At 40.9% G+C, this 26,140-nt stretch overlaps 1 long non-coding RNA gene and 1 pseudogene across 1 annotated transcript in view; both read right to left on the reverse strand.

Moving 5' to 3' along the window:
• LOC143644853 (uncharacterized) overlaps positions 1-26,140 on the reverse strand; it is a 62,348-nt gene that overhangs the window by 17,122 nt on the left and 19,086 nt on the right. The gene's annotated exons all lie outside the window — the stretch shown is intronic.
• LOC143643736 (large ribosomal subunit protein eL21 pseudogene) lies at positions 18,657-20,720 on the reverse strand (annotated as a pseudogene).

Here is a 26,140-nt window from a genome sequence, read left to right on the forward strand (position 1 = left end):
AAGAAGTTAGAAAAATAACCACAAAGTATATGCCAAGAAAGGGAAAAAGAAAGACTAAAGATTGGCACAAAGTTAATGAAGCAGAAAATAAGAGGATAACAGAGTATCAACAAGACCAAATTTTTGTTTTTTGTTTTTTGTTTTTTGTTTTTTACATGGGCAGGCACCGGGGATTGAACCTGGGTCCTCTGTCACGGCAAGCAAGCATTCTTGCCTGCTAAGCCACCGTGGCCAGCCCAAACTTTTGTTTTTTGAAAAAAATTAGTATAATAGACAATAGTCTAGTGAGATTCATCAGCATAAAAAGAGAGAAAACGTAAACATTAGGAATGAAAAGGGACATAATTACACTAAATGTAAGAAATGCGAACATATCAAAGGTCACGGAGTTATATCGATATGCTGATTAGAATGCATAATTCTTTCTCTGCACTTCTGAAATATCTTACCTGAGTACAGATTACATCACCATTATAGTTCATTCTCTCTTGTATCAGGTATTATAGAAGATGATTTTCAATAGACTGTGATTTCTTCATGAGCAAGACTGTCTAGTCATTTTTACTTTCCCACCAGACTCCTAAAAACTGTTTTTTGCATATAACAGGTACTCAGATATTTCCCATTTTCTTGCTTCATCACTAGTTGTATTAGTTAGGGTTCTCTAGAGAAACAGAATCAACAGGATATATTCATAAATATAAAATTTATAAAAGTGTCTCACATAACTGGGGAACATAGAGTTCAAAATCTGTAGGGCAGGCTGTGAAGCTGACAATTCCAATGTAGGGTCTGGACGAACTCCACAGGAGAGGCTCAATGGCCGAAGCAGGAAGAAAACCTGTCTCTTCTGAATCCTCCTTAAAAGGTTGCCAGTGGGCGGGCCGCGGTGGCTCAGCGGGCAAAGTGCTTGCCTGCCATGCCGGAGGACCTCGGTTCGATTCCCGGCCCCAGCCCATGTAAAAAACAAACAAACAAACAAAATACAATAAAACAAGAAAATGTTTAAAGATGTTTCCCTTTCTTCCTTCCTTCCTTCCTTCTCTCTGTCTTTCCTTCCCTTCCTCCCTCTTTAAAAAAAAAAAAAAAAAAAAAAAAAAAAAAAAGGTTGCCAGTGATTAGATTAAGTATTACTTATTAAAGAAGATACTCCCCTTGACTGATTACAAATGGAATCAGCTGTGGATGAAGTTGATGTGATCATGATTTATTCTATGAAATGTCCTCATAGCAAAAAACAGGCCAGCACTTGCCCAACCACACAAACAGGTACCACCACTTGGCCAAGTTGACACATAAACCTGACCATGACAGTCCACCCCTTATCAACTTGGCAACTATACTCATCACCTTAAACCATACCTAATTTCTAAATAGAAAACAATATGACACATTTTTTTTCACCTAACAATACTCAACTGTCCTGCATATAACTGGAAACACATTAAATCTCTCCAGAATAGGGTGCAAGTCCTTGGGTAATATTCATTCTTAAACTTGATATCTTACAACTTAAATAGTATGACATGAACAAAACAGCACTACAGACCTTGTTTCTGTAACTGATCATGTGGTCATAGTTCATATTTATTACTACCTACTTCCACTACCCATTCCATGTTCCCTTTACCCTTAGCAAGCACTTCAGCTGGCCGTGGTTATTTGCTTGGTGGGGTGACCCAAACCTTCATTCCTGAAGTTTCAGAGCCATTGGTAGTCCTGCTAGGATTGGGTTGTTGCAGTTTTCCATTGATTTTAATCACAGGGAATGGTAGTACTAAAAGATGCCCTAGGGGATCCCCTACATTCCAGGAAAACTCTTCTTCACCTCCATTGTATAGTTGCAGTCCTATTTCCCCCTGATAGTTAGGGTCAATCACCCTAGCCAGTAATGTAATTTCCTTCTTGGGTTGTTGATCCAGGGAAATGAGTAGCCCAAAGTGACCAGGTGGCAGTTTTAGATTCCAGCTTTATGGGATCATTGTTGTTTCTCCTGGTAGAAGCACTCCCCCTTTTAGAACTAAAACTTGTAGACCAGCAGAGCTCAGGGTTACAGGAACAGGAAGCAAAAATTTTCCTAGTGGATCACTAGGGGTAATAGTGAGTGGTGCCACTCCAATTTCCAGCCCTAGGTTCCTGGACCCATGGATCCTGGCTATGGGAGACACAGCACCATACAGCAGACACTGATTCAGAGCATACACAGCTTCCTGGAGGACATTACCTCAGCCCTTCAACGTATTGCCACCTAGTTGGCACTATATTTGAGTTTTCAAAAGGCCATTCCACTGTTCTATCAATCCAGTTGCTTCTGGATGTTGCGGAACATGGTAAGACCAGAAAATTCCATGAGCATGTGCCCATTCCAGCACTTCATTTGCTATGAAATATGTTCCCTGATCAGAAGCAATGCTGTGTGGAATATCATGGCGATGGATAAGGCATTCTGTAAGTCATGGATGGTAGTTTTGGCAAGAGCATTGCATGCAGGGAAAGCAAACCCAAATCCAGAATATGTGTCTATTCCAGTTAGAACAAATCACTGCCCCCTCCATGAAGGGAGTAGCCCAATCTAATCAACCTGCCACCATGTAGCTGGCTGGTCACCTTGGGAAATGGTGCCATATCAGGGGCTGAGTATGGGTCTTTGCTGCTGGCGGATTGGGCACTCAGCAGTGGCTGTAGCCAGGTCAGCCTTAGTGAGTGGAAGTCCATGTTTTTGAGACCATGTGTAGCTTCCATCCCTACCATCATGACCACTTTGTTCATGAGCCCACTGGGCAGTGACAGGAGTTGCTGGGGAACAAGACTGACTGGTATCCACAGAATAGGTCATCTTATCCACTTGATTATTAAAACCTTCCTCTGGTGCGCATTCACATGGAACACAAATATCTTCAAGTTTTTAGCCCACTCAGAAAGGTCTATACACACACCTCTTCCCCAGACCTCTTTGTCACAATTTTCCAATTATTGTCTTTCCAAGTCCCTGACCATCCTGCCAAACCATTAGCAATAGCTCATGAGTCAGTATACAAACACACCTCTGGCCAGTTCTCCTTCCAAGCAAAATGAACAACCAGGTGCACTGCTCAAAGTTCTGCCCACTAGGTGGATTTCCCCTCACCACTGTCCTTCAAGGACACTTCAGAAATGGGTTTTAGTGCTGCAGCTGTCCACTTTCAAGTGGTACCTGCATATTGTGCTGAACCATCTGTAAACCAGGCCCAAGTTTTCTCTTTCTCAGTCAATTCATTGTAAGGAACTCCCCAAGAGGCCATAGCTCTGGTCTGGGAAAGAGAAGGTAATGTGGCAGGAGTGTAGACCATGGGCCTTTGGGCCACTTCCTCATGTAACTTACTTGTGCCTTCAGGACCTGCTCTGGCCCTATTTCATATATACCATTTCCATTTTATGATGGAGTGCTGCTGTGCACACCCAACTTTATGGCTTGGTGGGTCAGAAAACACTCAGTTCATGATAGGCAACTCAGGTCTCATGGTAACTTGGTGGCCCAAGGTTAAGTGTTCAGTCTCTACTAAGGCCCAGTAGCAGGCCAAAAGGTGTTTCTCAAAAGGAGAGTAGTTATCTGCAGCAGATGGTAAGACTTTGCTCCAAAATTCTAAGGGTCTGCATTGTGATTCTCCTATAGAGGCCTGCCAAAAGCTCCAAACAGCATCTCTATTTGCCACTCACACTTCCAGCACCATTGGATCTGCTGGATCATATGGTTAAGTGGCAGAGCAGCTTGTACAGCAGCCGGGACCTATTGCAGAGCCTTCTCTTGTTCAGGTCCCCACTCAAAATTACCAACTTTTCTGGTCACTCAATAAATGGGCCAGAGTAGCACACCCAAATGAGGAATACATTGTTGCTAAAATCCAAAGAGACCAACTAGGTGTTGTGCCTCTTTTTTGGTTGTAGGGGGGGCCAGACACAGCAACTTATCCTTCACCTTAGAAGGGATATCTTGACATGCCCCATACCACTGGACACCTAGAAATTTCACTAAGGTGGAAGGCCCCTGTATTTTTGTTGGATTTATCTCCCATCCTCTGACACGAAAATGCCTTACCAGTAATTCTAGAGTAGTTGCTGCTTCTTGCTCACTGAGTCCAATCAACATGATATCATCAATATAATGGACCAGTGTGATGTCTTGTGGTAGGGAGAAAAGATCAAGTTCCCTGCGGACAAGATTATGACATAGGGCTGGAGAGTTGATATACCCCTGAGGTAGGACAGTGAAAGCATATTGCTGACCTTTCCAGCTGAAAGCAAACTGTTTCTGGTGGTCCTTACTAACAGCTATTGAGAAAAAAGCAATTGCCAGATCAAAAGCTGCATACCAGGTTCCAGGAGATGTATTGATTTGCTCAAGCAATGATACCACATCTGGAACAGCAGCTACATTTGGAGTTACCACCTGGTTGAGCTTAAGATAATCCACTGTCATCCTGCAAGCCCCATCTGTTGTTTGCACAGGCCTAATAGGAGAGTTGAATGGGGATGTGGTGGGAATCACTACCCCTGCATCCTTCAAGTCCTTAAGAGTGGCAGTAATCTCTGCAATCCCTCCAGGAATCCGGTATTGCTTCTGATTTACTATTTTCCTAGGTAGGGGCAGTTCTAGTAGCTTCCTCTTGGCTTTTCCCACCATAATAGCCCTCACTGCATGAGTTAAAGAGCCAATGTAGGGATTCTGCCAGTTGCTCAGTATGTCTATTCCAATCAATGATTCTGGAACTGGGGAAATGACTACAGAATGGGTCCGGGGCCCTTCCGGACCCACTGTGAGATGGACCTGAGCTAAAACTCCATTGATCACCTGACCTCCATAAGCCCCCACTCTGATTGGTGGACCAGAGTGATGTTTTGGGTCCCCTGGAATTAATGTCACTTCTGAACCAGTGTCTAATAATCCCCGAAATATCTGATCATTTCCTTTTCCCCAATGCACAATTACCCTGGTAAAAGGCCATCAGTCTCCTTGGGGAAGGCTTGGAGGAAGATTAACAGTATAGATTCGTGGCAGTGTAACAGGGCTGTCCCCCAAAGGTACCTGGACTCCCCCCATTCAAGGGGTTCTGGGTCCGTAAACTGTCTCAAGTCTGGAAATTGATTAAGGGGCCGAGATTCTGTGTTTTTGTAATTCAAGTTAGACTTCTGTTCGCTTGACCTAGAACTCTTTTGTTTATACAGCTCAAACAAGAATTTAGTAGTCTGCCCATCTATTGTATTTCTAGGTATCCCATGATTTGCTAGCAAATGCCATAAATCTCTGCAAGTCAGATTATTTTGACTCCTGCTTTGAGTTTACTGTCTATTATAATAGCCACATCCACCCTGTCTTTGGTGATTAAGTGCTGCCACCTGGCATCTGCCAACTCGGGATCTGGTTATCCCCACTATGTTTAAGGATTCTAGCTTATTGACAGCAGTTCCCACAGTAATATCTGACCTACAGAGAAGTGCAACTACAGAGCTCTTCAGGGATGATGGCACTAGTCTCACAAATTTACTTCTCATTGTTCTGATGAAAGGTGCATCCTCCAGACATTCCTGGGGTGTAAGGGCAGGCTTTGCATGATAAATCTACTCTTAACATTCCAATCTCTCTAAACCTCTGGATCCCCTCATGTACATTATACCAGGCAGTTCTGGCATTTCAACCTCAGGTAATGGTGGCCTCTTTTTGATCCATATTTCAGCCAACCATCCAAACAAACTGTTAATGCCTTTTCTAACCCCTCAAGCTATAACATTGAATGCAGAATCTCTGCTTAGTGGGCCCATATCAATAAATGCAGCCTGATCCAGCCTTATATTCCTCCCACAATTATCCCACACCCTTAAAATCCATTGCCACACATATTCCCCTGATTTCTGTCTATACAAATTTGAAAACTCATACAGTTCTTTTGGAGTACAACGTACATCCTCATATGTGATACTTCGTACCTCACTGTTACGGGCCTGTTGAGACTTTAGTCTAGTTATAGGTCTGGAAGAAATGAGGGGTGGTGGGGGTGGGTCATGAAAAGAAAAGTATCTTCCAAGCCATTTGCATCAGGGCATTCATTTGCAGTTACATCTGGTGAAACAGGATTAATCACTCTAGGGCTAATCCCTTCAGGTAGAGTTTGGGTGGCCAACTCCTTAAGGCAGGCTGGAGGTGGGGCAGTTATGTCCTCAGGGCAGACCATTACAGGGTTATCTAGAGAAGACTCAGTATGACCTAGGGTTTCAACTTCGCCACCGACATCACTATCAATCCATATGTCACCATCCCATTTTTTAGCATCCTACTCCTTTCCAATCAATGTCCTCACTTTAACGGCAGACACCATCCAAGATTGAGATTTCAATTTATGTTGTGAAGTTGCTACTCTAACAATAAGATTCTGAGTCTGATTTTCAGAGAAATCAAGTCTACAGCTACAGGAAATAAGATTTTCTTTCAGGGCATTCACAGAAACGTCTACATCTGTCAGATGGTGCTTAAGTTTCTTGTTTGAAGCCTTCAGCCCATCTCTTTCACTCATTAGTGTATGCAGTGTATCTAACAACAATCAGCCAATATCTCTATACTTCCTGTTTTCACAAAACTCTGTGAAGGTGTCAAAAACATTATCCCGCAGAGCCTGGCTTCGTACAAGCAAAACATTAGAAGAATCAAATGGTGATATTTTGACTATCTCTCTTGCCAACTCACTCCATGGATTGACAATGTCATTCTGATTACAGGAATCAGAGTCCTTAGTGCCTTTGAGTCCAGTCAGAGTAGAAAACCATTCACAAAAACCCATTTTTAAGATTCTGTTTCTTAAGAACCACTCCTGATAATCAAGTTGTATTAGTTAGGGTTCTCTAGAGAAACAGCATCAACAGGAAATATTCATAAATATAAAATTTCTAAAAGTGTCTCCTTCTCAGAAGAGGAAATACTAATGGCCAAAAAGCACATGAAAAGATGCTCAACTTCCATGGCTATTAGGGAAATGCAAATTAAAACCACAATGAGATATCATCTCACACCCACCAGAATAGCCACCATCAATAAAACAGAAAAATGACAAGTACTGGAGAAGATGTGGAGAAAGAGGCACACTTATCCGCTGTTGGTGGGAATGTAAAATGGTACAACTGCTGTGGAAGGTAGTTTGGCGGTTCCTCAGGAAGCTAAGTATAGAATTGCCATGTGACCTGGCAATACCATTGCTAGGTATCTACTCAGAGGACAGGAGGGCAAAGACACAAACACACACTTGCACACCAATGTTTATAGCAGCATTATTTACAATTGCCAAGAGATGGACACAGCCCAAGTGGTTAAACAAGCTGTGGTATATACGTACAATGGAATATTATGCAGCTATAAGACAGAATAAAGTTATGAAGTATGTAACAACACAGATGGACTGCAAGGACATTATGCTGAATAAGATTAGCCAGAAACAAAAGGACAAATACTGTATGGTCTCACTGATACAAACTAACAATAATGAATGAACTTGGATAATTTCAGTTAAGAACAGAGGCCATCAGGAGATAGAAATAGGGTAGATATGGGGTAATTGGAACTGAAGGGACACAGATTGTGCAACAGGACTGTTTGTAAAAATTCAGAAATGGATAGCACAATACTACCTAACTGTAATACAATAATGTTAGAATACTGAATGAAGCTGAATGTGAGAATGATAGAGGGAGAAGGCCTGAGGCACAAATGAAATCAGAAGGAAAAATATACAATAAAGACTGAGATGGTATAATCTAGGAATGCCTAGAGTGTATAAGGATAGTGACTAAATGTACAAATTTAAAAATGTTTTGCATGAGGAAGAACAAAAAGATGTCAATAATGCAGGGTGTTGAAAATAGATAGGAATTAATATTTTAAAACTTTAATTTATGTGTGAGACTAAAGCAAAAAATGTCTATTTGGTACAAAATTTGTATTTGACTAGTGCAGTTCCTAATATAACTTATGTGGACAGCTTAACTGAATACCATAAGTACATGGAACCTTTAATTGGCATGAGATTTTGTAGGTTTGTCCAGAGTGATGTTTCAATAAATCCCAGAAGGATTTGAACAGTGAATAAAAAAGCATTTGCAAAGTCCCTTTGGGAGAATGGTGAGAAAGGGGGAAATTCAACTTCCCCAAGTGGAGAATCCTTGATATTCTCATAAGCAGTGGGGACAACCAAAGCAATAGGCTGAGCCCCCAGTCTTGGGGTTTGTTCATATGAAAGTTAACCCCGCAAAGGATAGGCTAAGCCTACTTAAAATTAAGCATAAGAGTCACCCCCAAGAGAACCTCTTTTGTTGCTCAGATGTGGTCTCCCTCTCTCAGCCAACATGACAAGCAAACTCACTGCCCTCCCCCTCTCTATATGGGACATGACTCCCAGAGGTGCGGACCTTCCTGGCAACGTGGAACAGAAATCCTAGAATGAGCTGAGACTTAGCACCAAGGGAATGAGCAAACCTTCTTGACTGAAAGGGGCAAGAGAGAAATGAGACAAAATTAAGTGTCAATGGCTGAGAGATTCCAAACATAGTTGAGAGGCTATCCTGGAGGTTATTTTTATGCATTAAATAGATATCACTTTTTTAGTTAAGGGATAACAGAGAGGCTGGAAGGAATTACCTGAAAATGTAGAGCTATATTCCAGTAGCCATGTTTCTTGAAGATGGTTGTATAATGAAATAGCTTTCACAATGTGACCACGTGATTGTGAAAACCTTGTGTCTGATGCTTCTTTTATCTACCTTACGGGCAGATGAGTAAAACATATGGATTAAAAATAAATAATAGGTGGGAAAATATTACCTATTTCAGTAGATTAAAATGCTAGTGATCAGTGAAAGGGAGGGGTAAGGGATATGGCATGTGTGCTGGTTTGAAAGGATGTATGGATCCTAGAAAAGTCATGTTTTAATCCTAATCCCATTTTGTAAAGGCAGCCACTTCTTCTAATCCCTATTCAGCACTGTATGTTTGAAACTGCAATTAGATCACATCCCCGGAGATGTGATCTAATCAAGAGTGGTTGTTAAGTAGGATTAGGTAGAGGCATGTCTCCACCCATTTGGGTGGGTCTTGATAAGTTTCTGGAGTCCTATAAAAGAAGAAACATTTTGGAGAATGAAAGAGATTTGGAGAGTGCAGAGAATGCTGCAGCACCACGAAACAGAGAGTCCACGAGCCGGCGACCTTTAGAGATGAAGAAGGAAAATGCCTCCCGGGGAGCTTCATGAAACAGGAAGCCAGGAGAGAAGGCTAGCAGATGTTGCTGTGCTTGCCATGTGCCCTTCCAGCTGAGGGAGAAACTGTGACTGTGTTCTCCATGTGCCTTCTCGGATGAGAGAGAGACACTGAACTTCATCAGCGTTCTTGAACCAAGGTATCTTTTCCTGGATACCTTTCATTGGACACTTCTATAGACTTGTTTTAATTGGACATTTTCTCAGCCCTAGAACTGTAAACTAGCAACTCATTTAACTCTCCTTTTTAAAAGCCATTCTGTTTCTAGTATATTGCATTCTGGCAGCTAGCAAACTAGAACAGATTTTGGTACCGGAAAGTGGGGTGCTGCTGCTGCGGTTTGCAAATACCAAACATGTTGGAATGACTTTTTAACTCGGAAAGGGGAAAAATCTGGAGGAGTTGTGAGGAGCTTGATAGAGAAGGCCTAGAATATTTTGAAGAGAATCTTGGTAGAAATGTGGACTCTAAAGATACCTCAGACTGGTTCTAGACAGAAACGAGACGTGTGTCTTTACAGACTGGAAGGAAGGCGACCCTTGTTTTAAAAAGGCAGATAATCTTGGCAAAGTTGACTACTGGCTTTGGCTGGAAGGCAGATTTTAAAAGCCATGAACTTGGATATTTAGCAGAAGAGATTTCCAAATTAAATGTGGAAAGCGCAGCCTGGTTTCTCCTCGCAGCTTATAGTGAAATGTGACAGGAAAGAGATAAGCCAAGAACTGAACTCTTGGACACAAAGAAACCAGAGATTGAAATTCTGGAAAATTCTGGGCCTCCAGAAAGGGAGACCCCCAGAAAACAGTGCCCCACATGAGGACTTGGCCAAATGTGAAAACAATAAGCCATTTCAGAGAAAGTCAGGATCGGACGTGGAGTTATCCAGGAAGGATTTGTGGAAACTCCTTATGTCTGATGGGCATGATACTACATAGAAAGCCAACGAGAGTGCTGTGGGACCTGTATAAACACAGCCACTGCCAGTCTGGACTGGGGAGTTCAGAAAAGGGACATATTGGAGGAAAAATAACTTCAGAGGGAAAACCATGGAGGCTGAGGTCTAAAGTCAAGAAGCCTTGGGTCAGGAGAGCGGACCCACCCAAGCCCATGAAGAGGGTGAGTTTGCCCCGAAGACAGACCTGGTTGCAGTGGAAGAGCCATGCCGCCTCAGGCCTTGGAAAGGGTGAAGCACATTCCTTGGGGATTGGGGGGAGCCTGGCTGCCACCACATGGTGGGGTTGAACGTGTGCCCCGGAGAAGGCAGAGAGCCCAGGTGTGGCCCCAGTGCATGGAGAGGGTAGAGCCGAGAAAAAGGTGGTCTCCCCAGTGTTCCCCAAGGTTGCATTCGGAAAGAGGGAAGCCTCTGTGTAGGCCTTTAGAAGGGGTGGGACTGACGCTTTCAGAAACCCTGAAGATAAATAATTCTCAGACTTTGAAATCTAATGGACTTTGCCCTGCAGGTTTTCGAAACTTTATGGGTCCAGTGTTCTTCCCTCCCTATGGAAATGTGTATATGTATCATATGACTGTTCCTCCTTTGTATGTTGATAGCAAATAACTTGTTTTGAGTTTCTATAGGTCCAGAGACAGAGGAGAATCTTGCCTTAGAAAAGGCCATGCCTGTAAGTAACTGATAGGAGTTTGTACTGTTTCTTTGTATTTCATTTGTATTACTACTGAAATGGTTTAAGGATTTCTGACATTGTTATGAAATTAATGTATTTTGTATATGGGGAAAACATGTCTTTTGTAGGGCCCAGAGGGTGGAAAAGCCATGTTTTAATCCTAATTCCAAAAGGCAGCCACTTTTAATCCCTATTCAGCACTGTATGTTTGAAACTGCGATTAGATCATGTCCCTGGAGATGTGATCTAATCAAGAGTGGTTGTTATGCAGGATTAAGTAGAGGCATGTCTCCACCCATCTGGGTGGGTCTTGATAAGTTTCTGGAGTTCTATAAAAGAGGAAACATTTTGGAGAATGAAAGAGATTTGGAGAGTTCAGAGAATGCTGCAGCACCACGAAACAGAGAGTCCATGAGACAGCGACCTTTGGAGATGAAGATGAAAATGCATCCTGGGGAGCTTCATGAAACTGGAAACCAGGAGAAAAAGCTAGCAGATAATGCTAGCTGCCATGTGCCCTTCCAGATGAGAGAGGAATCCTGACCGTGTTCATCATGTGCCTTTCTAGATGAGAGAGAAACTGGGATTGTGTTTGCCATGTGCCTTCTCACTTGAGAAACCCTGAACTTCACTGGCCTTGTTGAACCAAGGTATCTTTTCCCTGGATGCCTTAGATTGAACATTTCTCTAGACTTGTTGTAATTGGGACTTTTTTTGGCCTTAGAACTGTAAATTAGCAACTTATTAAATTCCCCCTTTTTTAAAAGCCATTCTGTTTCTGGTATACTGCATTCCAGCAGCTAGCAAACTAGAACACTAGGTTTCATTTATGTATTCATTGTTTGTCAAATATTGAACTAGGCACCTTGCTGGGCTCTAGGGTTCTACAACTAAAGTACAGTCTTCGCCTTCAAAGAGCTAACTGTATATGTGGGGGGCAGGTAAGAATAATCCAATGATTACAAAGTAATGTGTGGGAGTTAGGTTCAGGTGTCAACTTGGCCAGGTGAAGGTGTCTAGATCTATTGCTGTGGACATGAGCCAATGGCATGTGATCCTCATCTGCTGCTGATTACACCTGCAGTCGGCTAGGAGGTGTGCCTGCTGCAATGAATGATGTTTGATTCAGTTGGCTGCTGCTTAAATGAGAGAGTTCAAGGCAGCACAGCCCAAGCAGCTCAGCATACCTCATCTCAGCACTCGTCGCTCAGCCCAGGCCTTTGGAGATGCAGAAAGGAATCACCCCGGGGAAAGTTGGTGGAACCCAGAGGCCTGGAGAGAAGGCCAGCAGAGATTGCCCTGTGCCTTCCCACATGAGAAAGAACCTCAGTTGAAAGTTAGCTGCCTTTCCTCTGAAGAACTATATGTTTTTAACTAAATAAATCCCCTTTTATTAAAAGCCAATCCATCTCTGGTGTGTCGCATTCTGGCAGCTTTGGTAGACTAGAATATAATGTGATGAGTACATCACAGGGAAATGTGGGTTGATGTCAAGCTGCTGCTCTCCAGCACAGTTGGCATGGTCCATACCAAAAATATCTCCCCTGCCCCCCTCTCCGGGACAAACCCATGATCCAGAAACTAAAAGACTAATGAGTGAGCCCTGAATGCTGTTCCAGTTCTTGGGATCAGCCTCTATTCTAATTGATCATTCCCCAAGCAGAAACAGTTTTAGAATATCTTTAAATATTTTTTCAATAGCACTCTTGGGGCTATGTATAGAGAGCTAGGGTTAAATGGAGTATAGGACAAAGTAGGGACCTAATTGAGAATAAAAGGATGAAAAAATTTTCAAGAACTGGAAAAATACTTTTTTTCTAAATATAAGTTCTATAATTATATTATAGAAAACTGGGGAAATGCAAATATAATCATGTGAGATGTTACCTTGGGGTAAACTGAGTGAAGGGTACATGGGACCTCTCTGTACTATTTTTTTTTTTTTTTTTTTTAAAGAGATCATTTTTTTTTATTAGTTTTTGTTTGTTTGTTTGTTTTTTACATGGGCTGGGGCCGGGAATCGAACCGGGGTCCTCCGGCATAGCAGGCAAGCACTCTTGCCCGCTGAGCCACCGTGGCCCGCCTGTACTATTTTTAAAGCTTCCCTTTAAATGTATACTTTTATCAAAATAAAAAGGTTTTTAAAAAGAATGTGAAGGAAGCCTTTCTAGCTTGGTATTTTTAATCACAAAGATACACAATATGTCCTCGCAAATGGCATTCTGCTGGTGTTTAACTAAAATAAATGCAAACATTTAAATGAAAAAAATTAATGATTAGGTGTAAAAAAGATTTGAAACATTCCACTCTTAAGAGATGTGACAAAATAGGTCACATCTCTTAAGAGTCAAATATAAATTACTAGGACTCCCAGGAAGTCCTTTCTTCTCCTGAGGTTTTCCCTCACAGATGCCTGTTCTCTGTGATGCCTGCTGCGTTTGCAACATTTTGACACCCCTGAAATCCAGGCTTCCTGGGCAACCCCAGGAAATGCTGATTCACTGTTGCTGCCTCGCCTCCTTCAGCAATTACTTAAAATACTTGGTCAGGAGAGGATCTAGTAACTGCCATTTGCTCAGCCTGGTATTGTTTCTCCAAGCAAGGTCAAAGTCCCCACCCTTAATTCTCCCAGTTAAGGGCAGTCCCCACTCTGCAGACGAGGTCATCATGATAGTTCACGACACTTCCCTCCTAGTCTCAGAATATCTTCTCTAAATCACTAAAATTTCAGAAAGTCATTTCTTCTCCCTCAAGGTCACAGACAGGCTAAACGCAAGCTCAATTCGCATGACTAAATAGAATACAGGATCTCAGTTTTTAGCATGAGCATGCAGATTTAAGGTGGGCTGCATAGCTTTTTTCAAGCTCTCATGGTGAATGTTTGTCTAACACACATACGAATGAAAGGCCCATTGTGGTGGGTTTCCCAAAACCAAGGAGTTAGCTACAAAGGCAACTCCAGAAACTGAACCTAAAGAAGATCCCTTAGATTTAAAAAAAACAAAAAACCTTTATACACAATAGACACACACAGATATATTTGTATGTTTTATACTTAAATTTTTCTGACTTTCATATTAAGTCTTTTTTCATTAGGTAACCCAAGGGATTTGGAAGAATAAAATAGATCACCTATAAACACAAAGTCACAAATATATATGTATGTTTATATATATATATTATATATGTGGCGTATATATTGCACTCTAATGCAACACTGAATAAGATATGTGATAATCATGCATTAGATAACAGGGAAAATACCCCATCTGCCAGACTGAGGAAGGAGGACTGACAAGAGTAGAGTCCAGGATAGAAATAGTCACAGAATGTTAGCATTGGAAGGCACGACAGATGGCCTCAGTGAACCATGCCTCCTAGGAGCCACACCCTTTGTAGTGCCCTCCCACAGTGAATCTAGGCCTTCTGAGACTTTAACCAACGGAAAGCGGCTGAAGGATGCTGCACCAGTTCCAAGAAACCACGTGGGAAGGGAGAAGCCCTGAGACTACATACAGTGATAAAAAGAGAGCAGCTATCCCATTCCACCTGAGCCCAATCTTTCCATCCCGTTCCAGCTGAGCCCAACATTTTCATCCCGTTCCAGCTGAGCCAAACCTTTCAGCCATCCTTGCTGAGGTGCCAGACCTGTGAATGATCCCTCTCATGCGTTTTGGTCTAACCCCAGCACCAGGTGACCTCACAGAAGCAGATGTACCAGCCAGCTTAGCCCAGCTAATGCATAGAAATGTGAAAGATTAAATTAAAATGGTGGTTGTTTTAAGCCATTAAAATTTGGGATGCTTGGTTATGCAGCAATAGATTACTGAAACTGAAGGTATCATAAGAATGATATCAGAGAAATCATCCAGTCAAACATGCTTATTTGACATGAGTATTAAAATATTTTAAAACATCTTCAAGGGCACTAATTACTTCGTGGCTAAACCAGAAAATAGAATTATGGTCTCAAATTCTAGTTGGATATTCTTTCAACTATATCCTGAAATGTAGAAAATGGCCATAACTGAAGTGTTTCAAATGATCAAGGTGGGTGGGGGTAGCCTTAAATGAATTGTCAATTTATTAAGATTACAAATTAAAAAGTGTTTTTTCTTTATTTTTTAAGTTTCATTTAAAAGTATTGTTGTTTTAGTTATAAATAGAGTAAATGTTTTTTAATATTCAATGACTTAAAGTTTAACAGATTAAATTCTTCCAAATCAATAGTCTCATTTACAAAGTTGTTATTTGAATGTTTAAACATTTTAAACTAAATTTGCATAAGAATTTCTCCCCTCCCCCTCCCCACCTCCCACCCAAGCACTTCAACACGTCAAATAATTTAAAGGACTGATTTACAAGCTTTACCTGCAAAATGTCCTTTGGCACTTAAGCAATTCTTGTAAATCTAATAAATCAAATAATATAAATGTTGTAACCAGCTTTTCTTTTAAGCTGTCTGATTCTGTTAAGAACTATCTTTCTCTTCAGCTTTAAAATACAAGTCTAAAATAAATTACATATTTCAGATAAAATAGGCTAATTTGTCATAATCTCTAACATGCCAGATTTTCTTAAATATTAGGCTCTGTCTCAGTCACGATACTCTTCTAGATCATGATAACGAACTCCAAAATCTCAGTGACTTAAAACAATAATTTACCTTCTCGTTCAAACCCATGTTGACGTCGGGTGAGCCGAGGGGTCTGCCCAACTTCTGCTCACTCCGGAACCCCAGTTGATGTAGATACCAATAATGGAGCATTGCTGATCACTGTGACAGGCAAATGGTATACCGGTTCTTAGAGGCTCCACCCCAAAATGACATGTCATTTCTGCTCGCATTTTCTCCGTCAAAGCAAGTTGCCTGGCTACCCTCACTCCAAGAAACCCGAAAAATACAATCTTGATCGTATTTTCTCCCTTAAAAACAGCAGAGCTAAAAATATTTCTTAATAGTGCTAATAAGCATTGCAGACATACTAAATAGGAAATGCACATATTATCCTGAATCCTGAATTCTAAACTTAACTTATTGTTATTGGTTCGATTCACCCAGTGGTATCCTGGAGTAGCTGGCTTGTTCTCGATTGCTAGACCAGATTGTTTAAATTTTCAGGAAATTTGCCAACCAGTTGTTAAACATGGCCATTATTAGATTTACCATTAGATAAATTATATGTAATTTGCATAATAATTAAATTAATCTGTTTAATTATGTTTAGTTATATTTGAATTATTACAAAGGTAATAAATATTGAAACACATCATTTTCTAACTATTTTACTGCATTTTTTTTATCATTTATGTTCTCGAGATTATTTAGATCTGTTTTATGGAGTGGTGAAGAAGGTTAGATAGGGAAGGAGGGAGGGGCAAGTGACCCTAAACCACATAACAGAAAGTTCCTTTGGTCGTGCACAGCAGCCCCTACACACCTAGTCTCCACTCAGGTGGGCACCTGAAAAGAACCAGTGAAAAGTGTAGCTCATCAATCCCTTATTAGCATAACCAGAAGGGAAAGGGCCCCTCCAAGTCCTTACAATGCAAGAATCCCAGCCTCAGGCTGCTTCTCCTCCTTTAGAAAATGCCTGCCCTCACGCCCTCTGAGCATGTCTGTTGAAGTTTTGCGCTGAACACGGTGGATAGTCTTTAGCTGTACACACTGACTAGTCCTTCAGTTCTCTCCTGCTGCTGACTTTCCTGTTATTGAGTCAAGAATTTTCAAGGTCTCAGGCCCTAGTCGTGGTCTAGACTTCTGGAGAATTCTCAGGCTTTCTGGTATCCAGCAGAAAATTTCCTGTGTTCTCCAGCATCCAGTAGAGAATTCCTGGAGCTCTGTGGCATCCAGCCTGAAACTACTGGGACTCTCTGGCATTGAGCTTATTAAACCACTTGGATGTGCACACTGACTAGTCCTTGAATTCTTTCCTGAGACTAAGTCAAGAACCCTCATGGTGCCAGCCCTGGATTTCTCCAGGAACTCCCAGGGGTGTGGGACTTCGGTGGTGTAAATATTTCCTAATGGAGTCCTATGGTGCATTTCTTCCCAACTCTGCATTCAGTTACATCTCACTGGAAACTTGCAATTGGCCATGGTGGAGTAAACCAGCAAACACTACACATCAGGGTATGAAATATTGCTTTGTTGATTGCCTAGACTTAAAAAAATGATGGAGAAAATGTCAATAATTCAGATTGAATTTGAAAGTGTGTGTGGTGTCTGTAATGGCTACTACCTTGTGACTGCACAAAAACCTTGAGGAAATTGTGTTCCGGCATTTGAGAACTATTACCATATTTGGTAAAGTCACTCGTGCCATTGTTAAATAAGTGAAGTTCTTCCCTGTTTCACTTTCACCTTCTAGTTAACGTAAAGTAAAATATTAACGAATATTAATGTTGGAGCTATACCTATATTGTTGATCAATTGCAACCATTGGTGGGCCGTGGATACAAGATTTAGGCAAAAATCATCAAAAGCATTTTTGAGGATCAATGGGCTATAAGAATTTTTTTTTAATTATGTATTTTAATTTTTAGAAATCATGTCCTATTCATCTGCACCCCCACACACATGTGCATGAATGTTATTTCCTGCAGGGAATAGGTTGGGTTTTTACCAGCATATCATTGGGTTTACCTCATCTCAATGTGTCTTCCTGGAATTATAATATTCTGGGAAAAATGAAGTCCCCAATACTTTTACTCTGAAATTAGAAGTTACTAAAACCTGACAGAGTGGACTGGAGTGGCCCTAGAAAGGAATTGGGGATAGGCTCCAATATGGTGGCCAACATGCTTATTGAAGATGATTATATAATGACATAGCTTTCGCAATGTGACCGTGATTGTGAAAACCTTGTGTCTGATGCGCCTTTTATCTATGGTATGGACAGATGAGTAAAACATATGGATTAAAAATAAATAAATAATAGGGGGAACAAATGTTAAAATAAATTGGGTAGAGGGAAATATTAGTTGTCAATGAGAGGAAGGGGTAAGGGATATTGTATGTATGAGTTTTCTCTTTTTTCTTCTTATTTCTTTTTCTGGAGTGATATAAATGTTCTGAGAAATGATCACAGTGATGAATATACAACTACGTGATGATATTGTGAGCCACTGATTGCACACCAAGTATGGAATGTTCGTACGTTAAGAATGTTCGTGTAGTATGTTGATTGGTTTTATCAATAAAAAATTTTTTTTTAATGTATAAAAGAATGTTCGTGTTGTTAGGTCGGGGGAACCGGGAGGGTCACTGCAACTTGAGCTGCTGAGGCTGTCGCCCCTCCCAACATGACTTCCGGAACTAATGAACCGCCCCTTCTGGATGTCACCTGATTTCTATTGTTAAAAGCTGCAGGCGCCAAAGCCCGCTCCATCTTGTTCTCCATATCGGGTTCGGTGAGCTCTGCCCAGGAGTGCAGAAATAAACTCACCCACTTTAATTTCCTGGTCTACCTTTCTTCTTTCTCACCCTTTCACCTCCTAAATCTTTCACGTGTTGCATGTTGATTGGTTTTATTAATAAAAATTTTAAAAAAAGAATGTATATGCTTGTACATTGTTTTATCAATAAAATTTTTTTTAAAAATTGAAGTAAAAAAACAACAAAAAAAACCCCCTTGCCTGGAAATTCCAAGACGGGGCACAATTTGGGTTGCTACCTGAATCGGTGCTACCCGAATTGCAATTCTCAGACCCCAAATAAATGCCTTTGTTGCCTTGCAAAAAAAAAAAGAGGGGGGATTGGGATAGGAAAGACAAAAAAATCACTGTAATAAACTCACCATGAGAAGAGAGAGAGCCTGGACCAGTGGGCTCACTTCTGCATGATGCCAAGACGTCAAAGAAAATGCAGGTCTATGAGAAGGAACTTACTCAACCTGAGCCAGGCCTTTGCCCCAGAGAATGACAGTGTCAACGACACTGAGGACCACAGGGAATCCAGGGTGATTAGTCTTGTGGCGTGCAGGTCGTCAGCCCCAGTCCTGAGCCTGGCCTGCCAGAGTGTCAGCAGGCAGTGAGCTCGAGCTCCGGGGTTTACAGTGGGCGGCAGTGTTGAGCAGAAGCCCCCTTCACACCGTGCAGGTATAGAGACAAAGGTGGAGAATGGTTCCAAAAGGAAAAAAGTGTTTCCAAATGCACCGTCTTTTAAATTACTTTCTTACCCTCTCTATTTTAGGCCCATTATCATGCAAAGCCTCAGCTCTTCTGACCTAAAATATAACTCTGGATCTTAACTCATTTAGGTTCTCTGAATCTCATTTTTCTCTTAAATGGTAAAATGTCATAACACCCACCTCACTGCGTTATTGTGGGAATTAAATGAAAATATGTATGAAGTGTTTGACACACAGTAGGCGGTCAATAAATGATAGCCATAATGATTTTTTTTTTTTTACAATCCATAAGTGTTTTATTTTTTATACTTCTTATGCCATGAATTCATAGGGAATAGGCTCCAGAAGCTCAGGCTCCTTTCCATTGGTTCTCACAAAGTGTGCTTCTCTGGGTGGAGCAGGCTGGTGCTTCAGCTGAACCTAGGTACCCTTCTCTTTGGCTTCCTTTTTTTTCTGATCATTTTCCTTTACACGCTTCAGGAATCTATCTCAGCTCTTAGAGTGCTTAATATGCTCAATATGGACATTAATTCTCTTGGCAAGAATCTTGCCCTTCACTTGTTTGTTTCCAACACTACCAACAGCATGCTGGGTAACATTATAGACCCTTCCAGTTTTGCCATGGTAACATTTGTGGGGCATTCTTTTTTGAACAGTACCCATTCCCTTGATATCCACAATATCCCCTTTCTTGTAGATTCGCATGTGTGTGGCAAGAGGAACAACTCCATGTTTTCTGAAAGGCCTAGAAAACATATAGCGGGTGTCTCTCCTCTTCCCATTTGTGTTCGTCATTTTGGCAAATTACTGCAAGATGGTGGTTCCAGGCGAAAGGCCATAATGACTTTTACTTAAGCCTTTCAATCAGAATTAGACTAGCAGGGCTTAATGCTAATCTAATTCTAGTCTAGTCTAATGCTAATCTAATTTTTTTCACACTAGGAAAAAAAAGTGTGAGAAAATACTTGACTCTACTTAGGCGTTCATTCTTTGAATTAATTTCTAAGTGGGTACTGTGATTGCTTCATTAATAATTTCTATGGAAAAGTTATTCAGGATGCTTTATTTAGTGTGGGTTACCTGGAATCTGGGAAAAGCGATCCAGTTTGACATGTGGTCATATACAGGTACCATCACTCACCTTTTCTGTTATGTAAATTTCAGGCATAGAGTCTAGGAAGAAATAAATAGACTCTGAAGGACTGTGCAAAGCAAACTTATAAAGATAGGTGTGCATGGAGTAGGAGGGAGTGTCCCTAGTGATCCTGATGTGTGCCCATAAATAGTTATTTGAATGAATGGATGCCCAATCCCCTAAACCCCATAGTGGAGAATCTCTGAAAGCACATTCAAACCCTGTAGCCAAGCCATGTTACTTGCCCTAATTTCCAGTTAACTTTACCATGCTTGGAGGATACATGGCAGTACACGTTTTAGACCTTCTAAGGACTTACCAGACAGATACTTCGTATCCTGGTAGGTCCCTGGCTCTGTAAGGGGTTGACCCAAGTCACGGTACACACATGTATTTATGGATGGCCCTGCTTCTTTCTCACAGACGATTAAAAGAGAGGGCCCAATATGAATCCCATCTGGTCTGGAGAAGTAACAGAAATGGTGCTAGTTTTGTTCTTATCATGGTGACTAATAGGTTAAATTAACGTAGATTTGGATCATTAGCCCCCTCAGAAGATTTTCTAGAGTTCTTGGTATCCCCTTAGGACATAGGGGCCGGAGGGGAAACTCCACCTGCAGTTCTCAGAGAGTTGGCTGGACTCTGATTCAAACTGCCACTCCTTTCTCTACTGTGATTCCTGCATTCCGCCAGGCTAAACTTCTAGCATTATCTTGACTCACACTCTAATGTTTCTCCCTTCCTCCACTAGCAGGCTAGCAGGAAGTGATGCCCAGGAGTGATTCATAGACATCTGTAATCATCCCTGGGAATTTCACAAATGCTAGGGGCAAAGGAAAACAGTGGCTTTGCAGACTAACTTCAAATCAACTCAGCCAGGACTTGGAGTGTTGAGATCCTGTGGTTAAAGTTTGAAAAAATTCCCAGAATTCTAGCTAAGTAACAGTCAGGCTATCCTTTTAAGAATATATCAAAAGCTGGGTCTCTTCAAAATAAGCCAGAAATGAAAGAACAATTATTGTATGGTCTCCTTTAGAAAATGCTTATAAGAAGACAGGGGACTATATTAAAGAAATGCAAATCAAAACCACAATGAGATATCATCTCACACCCACCAGAATGGCCATTATCAATAAAACAGAAAATGACAAGTGCTGGAGAGGATGTGGAGAAAGAAGCACACTTTTCCACTGTTGGTGGGAATGTCAAATGGTGTAACCGCTGTGGAAGGCAGTTTGGCGGTTCCTCAAAAAGCTGAATATAGAATTGCCATATGACCCAGCAATACAATTGCTAGGTATCTACTCAAAGGACATGAGGGCAAAGACACAAAAGGACATTTGCACACCAATGTTTATAGTAGCATTATTTACAATTGCAAAGAGATGGAAACAGCCCAAATGTCCATCAACAGACGAGTGGCTAAGCAAACTGTGGTATATACATACGATGGAATGTTATGCAGCTGTAAGACAGAATAAAGTTATGAAGTATGTAACAACATGGATGGACCTTGAGGACATTATGCTGAGATTAGCCAAAAACAAAGGACAAATACTGTATGGTCTCACTGATATGAACTGACATTAGTGAATAAACTTGGAATATTTCGTTGGTAACAGAGACCATCAGGAGATAGAAATAGGGCAAGATATTGGGTCATTGGAGCTGAAGGGATACAGATTGTGCAACAGGACTGAATTTAAAAACTCAGAAATGGGCATCACAATACTACCTAACTGTAATACAATTGTGTTAAAACACTGAATGAAGCTGAATGTGAAAATGATAGAGGGAGGAGGGCTGGGGGCATAAATGAAATCAGAAAGAAAGATAGATGATAAAGATTGAGATGGTATAATCTGGAATGCCTAGAGTGTATAATGATAGTGACTAAATGCACAAATTTTAAAAATGTTCTTGCAGGAGGAAGAACAAAGGAATGTCATTACTGTGGGGTGCTGAAAGTAGATGGCAATTAATAATTTAAAATTTCAATTTATGTGTGAGACTAAAGCAAAAATGTCTATTTGGTACAAAATTTATATTTTGAGTAGTGTATTTCCTAATATAACTTATGTAGAAAGCTTAATTGAACACCATAAGTACTTGGAACCTTGGGTAGGATATGAGATTTTGTTGGTTTGTGCAGAGTGATGCCCCGATGAATCCCAGAGTGATTTGATCAGTGAGTGGGAAAGTATTTGCAAAGTCCCCTTCAGGAAATGGTGAGAACAGGGGAAATTCAACTTCCCCAAGAGGAATTCTTGAAATTCTCACAAGCAGTGTGGACAACCAAAGCTATAGGCTGAGCCCCTAGTCTTGGGGTTTGTTCATATGAAACTTAACCTCACAGCGGATAGGTCAAGTCTACTTAAAATTAGGCCTAAGAGTCACCCCCAAGAGAGCCTCTTTTGTTGCTCAGATGTGGCCTCCCTCTCCAGCCACACAACAAGCAAACTCACCACCCTCCCCCGTCTACGTGGGACATGACTCCTAGGGATGTGGACCTTCCTGGAAACATGGGACAGAAATCCTAGAATGAGCTGAGACTTAGCATCAAGGGATTGAGAAAAACTTCTCGACCAAAAGGGGGAAGAGGGAAATGAGACAAAGTGTCAATGGCTGAGAGATTTCAAACAGAGTTGAGAGGTTATCCTGGAGGTTATTCTTATGCATTAAGTAGATAGCACCTTTTTAGTTGAGTTGTAACAGAGGCTGGAGGAAACTGTGTGAAAGTGTAGTGCTGTGTTCCAGTAGCCATGTTTCTTGATGATGACTGAATAATAATATAGCTTTCACAGTGTGACTGTGTGATTGTGAAAACCTTGTGTCTGATGCTCCTTTTATCTACCTTGTCAACAGATGAGTAGAACATATGGAATAAAAATGAATAATAGAGGGAACAAATGTTAAAATAAATTTAGTTTGAAATGCCAGTGATCAAGGAAAGGGAGGGGTAAGGAGTATGGTATGTATGAATTTTTTTTCTGTTTTCGTTTTATTTCTTTTTCTGAATAGATGCAAATGTTCCAAGAAATGATCATGGTGGTGAATATGCAACTATGTGATGATATTGTGAATTACTGATTATATATGTACAACGGAATGATCAAAAGAGGAACGTTTGTGTTTATTACGTGTTTTTAGTATTTAAAAAAATGAAATAAAATTTTAAAATATTAAAAAAAAAAAAAAAGGAGAAGGCAGGGGCCTAGACTGTAAGCTCTATAGCAGACACATTTAGTTCGGAATGGTAATTATTATTTCTGGATTTTGGAGGCTGTTTTATATATGTATAACCTGGCATTTAGAGATAAGAATAAAGCCAATCAGGTTGGGATTAAGGTAATCCAGAATACAGGGATGAGGAAGACATTGTCTGTATTTTAGAACTGCACCTACTCTTTGAGACCAAAGGAAGAAAGGTTTATTTTGTCTAGAACCTAAAGTTTCTACAGCACATAATCTAACTCAATCTGTTTGGATAGCTCATTTGAACAACTGAAACACAGAGAGCCCAGAATGAGAATGAGAGCCTTTAATCCTGTATAGTTTAAGGTAATGCCTGGATACATCCTAGAATATATTGAGCAGATAATCAAAAATATTGGTAAAGTCCCCTGACGGATGGGAGAAAGAATATGGAACTATTAAACTTTCCATAAGGGAATTCCCTGATAATATGTCAAACATTAGAGATGCCCAAATCAATAGGCCAAGCCCTTGATCTTGAGGCTTACTCTTATGAAGCTTACGTAGGTAGCAGAGAAGCTTAGCCTACTATAGGGATGCCTAAGAGTTACTTCTGGAGAACCTCTTTTGTTGCTCAGATATGGCCTTGCTCTCTCTAAGCCCAACTCTGTAAATGAAATCATTGCCCTCTCTGCTACTTCAGACATAACATATAGGGGTGAAAGTCTCCCTAGTGGCATGGGCAATGACTCCCAGGGATGAATCCAGTCCTGACGCCATGAGATCAACAATTCCATCCTGACCGAAAAAGGGAAAAGAAGTGTAACTAATAAAGTATCAGGGGCTGAGAGAGTTCAAACAGAGTTGAGAGGCTACCCTGGAGGTCTCTCTTAAGCCAACTTCAGTTAGACATTGCTACCTATCATAACTTCCCAAACCCCAACCAAATCCATGCCAGCCAATCCTAAAAAACACCTAGGGCAATATATAAGATTCTACAAAGGTTCCATGCACTAGAGTAACTTTCCAGAAACCTACAACCTTCAGATGGGTCCCTGGACCAGATAAGTCCTGAAACATAGAGGGCCCAGCCTCTCCAGAACATCAGCTAGTTCCATCTCCCTACCCCATATTATTGACAGCCTCTTCCAACACGGAAAAGTTAGAATGGCCATAGCCCAGATACCTCTAAAGCATGGGATAGAAAGATCAAAGATGATGGTGGAGTTATATGGAGAAGGTGGGTTTAACAAATGAATATGATTGCTGAATCATTAAACTGATATTTATTTTAGTCTCCAGTATCTTAGGGCAGCTAAAAATAAAAAATTAAAATTATGGAATTGTAACCCATACCAAACACTGAAATCTGTTCTACAACTGTTGTGTTTGCTTTGAAATTTCTTTTTTGTAGATATGTTATTTTCCACACACACACACAAAAGAAAAAAAGTTGATTGTGATGATAAAAAATATTTATTCCTTCTAGCCTCCAATGTTCTGGAACAGCTATCTAGAAGGAAAAATCTGAGATGATGGTATGGTAGCCAATGACAATCTCTGACATCTGTCCTGTAACTACTTGTTGAAGAGTGCTTTGGAAACTATTGCTTTTTTCCTTTCTTTGCTTTGTATATATGTTATATCATACAATAAAAAAGGTAAAGAAAACATTTTTAAGTAAAAAATTTTTAAAAAGCTGGGCCTCTAACCCTTCCAAATATTTTCAGGGAAAACCTGGAAATGATTGGAATCCCTGTTAGTCAATTAGGTAAGGTCTCAGAATATCTTGACTCGGAGTAGTGGTGTGATGGTGACTTCATTTATATAAACCAGCTTGTGAAGTCTGAGACTTGAGACTTATATGTAGGTCTGTGTCACTGCTGTTTTGCTCAAGTTGACTATGCCTGACTGCCCTTAGTTGCTTCAAACACCATTGTTGCTTGTTAGAGGAGCCAGACTAACCTAAGTATATCACTGTTGAGACTTCACAATCCAAACCCCAACCATCCTACTCATATACATCCTCAGTCTGGAATTATCCTAATTCCACTGGACTCTGGATAAATACCCTGTAGTTCACAAGGTAGTGCTCTGTGTTAGACTTCTGAACTGGATACCCTACAGTAAAAATTCCTGGGTCTCAATGTATATTCTGTGGGGCCAAGTTGACATCATTTGAATTAAGACCAGACCTTCGCACCACCCTCAAGTCCAATGTACTGAGGTCATTGGTATCAATCTATACCACCTGGAGTCATTGGTGCCGAGCCCTACAATTCCACTGACCAAGAGCCTGATGTCCTCCAGGAGATTACTGGAACTAAGTCACTCTGCCCTCTTATCCCTGTTTTCATTGCCAAATTAATTGCTGGTCTTCCATTACATCGGTGGTCTAAATAGAATGGATCCTTGAACCAGAAGCATCCACATCACCTGGGAACTTGTTAGGCAAAATTCTCAAGCCCTACCCCAGATCTACTCAATCAGAAACTCTTGGGATAGGGCTTAGTGATGTGTGTTTTAACAAACCCTCCTCGTGATTGTGCTGCACGTTAAAGTTTGAGAATTACTGCAGCCTACCATCATTCCCATAATAGGCCATATTTCCTTTTTCCTGAACCTGTTCCCTACTGCTATGATCCATACTCTGTCCCCCTGGTTTCTCCAATGTGCCTTCTGGAGCTCCTGCTCTGTGATCAGCAAATTCCCCTACATCCTCCACATCATCTAGGAATGCTCTTCATTCCTCCTTGTCTTTATTGAAACCTGTCTCTTC

This window comes from Tamandua tetradactyla, chromosome 8, assembly GCF_023851605.1.
Source record: "Tamandua tetradactyla isolate mTamTet1 chromosome 8, mTamTet1.pri, whole genome shotgun sequence".
Lineage (NCBI taxonomy): Eukaryota > Metazoa > Chordata > Mammalia > Pilosa > Myrmecophagidae > Tamandua > Tamandua tetradactyla.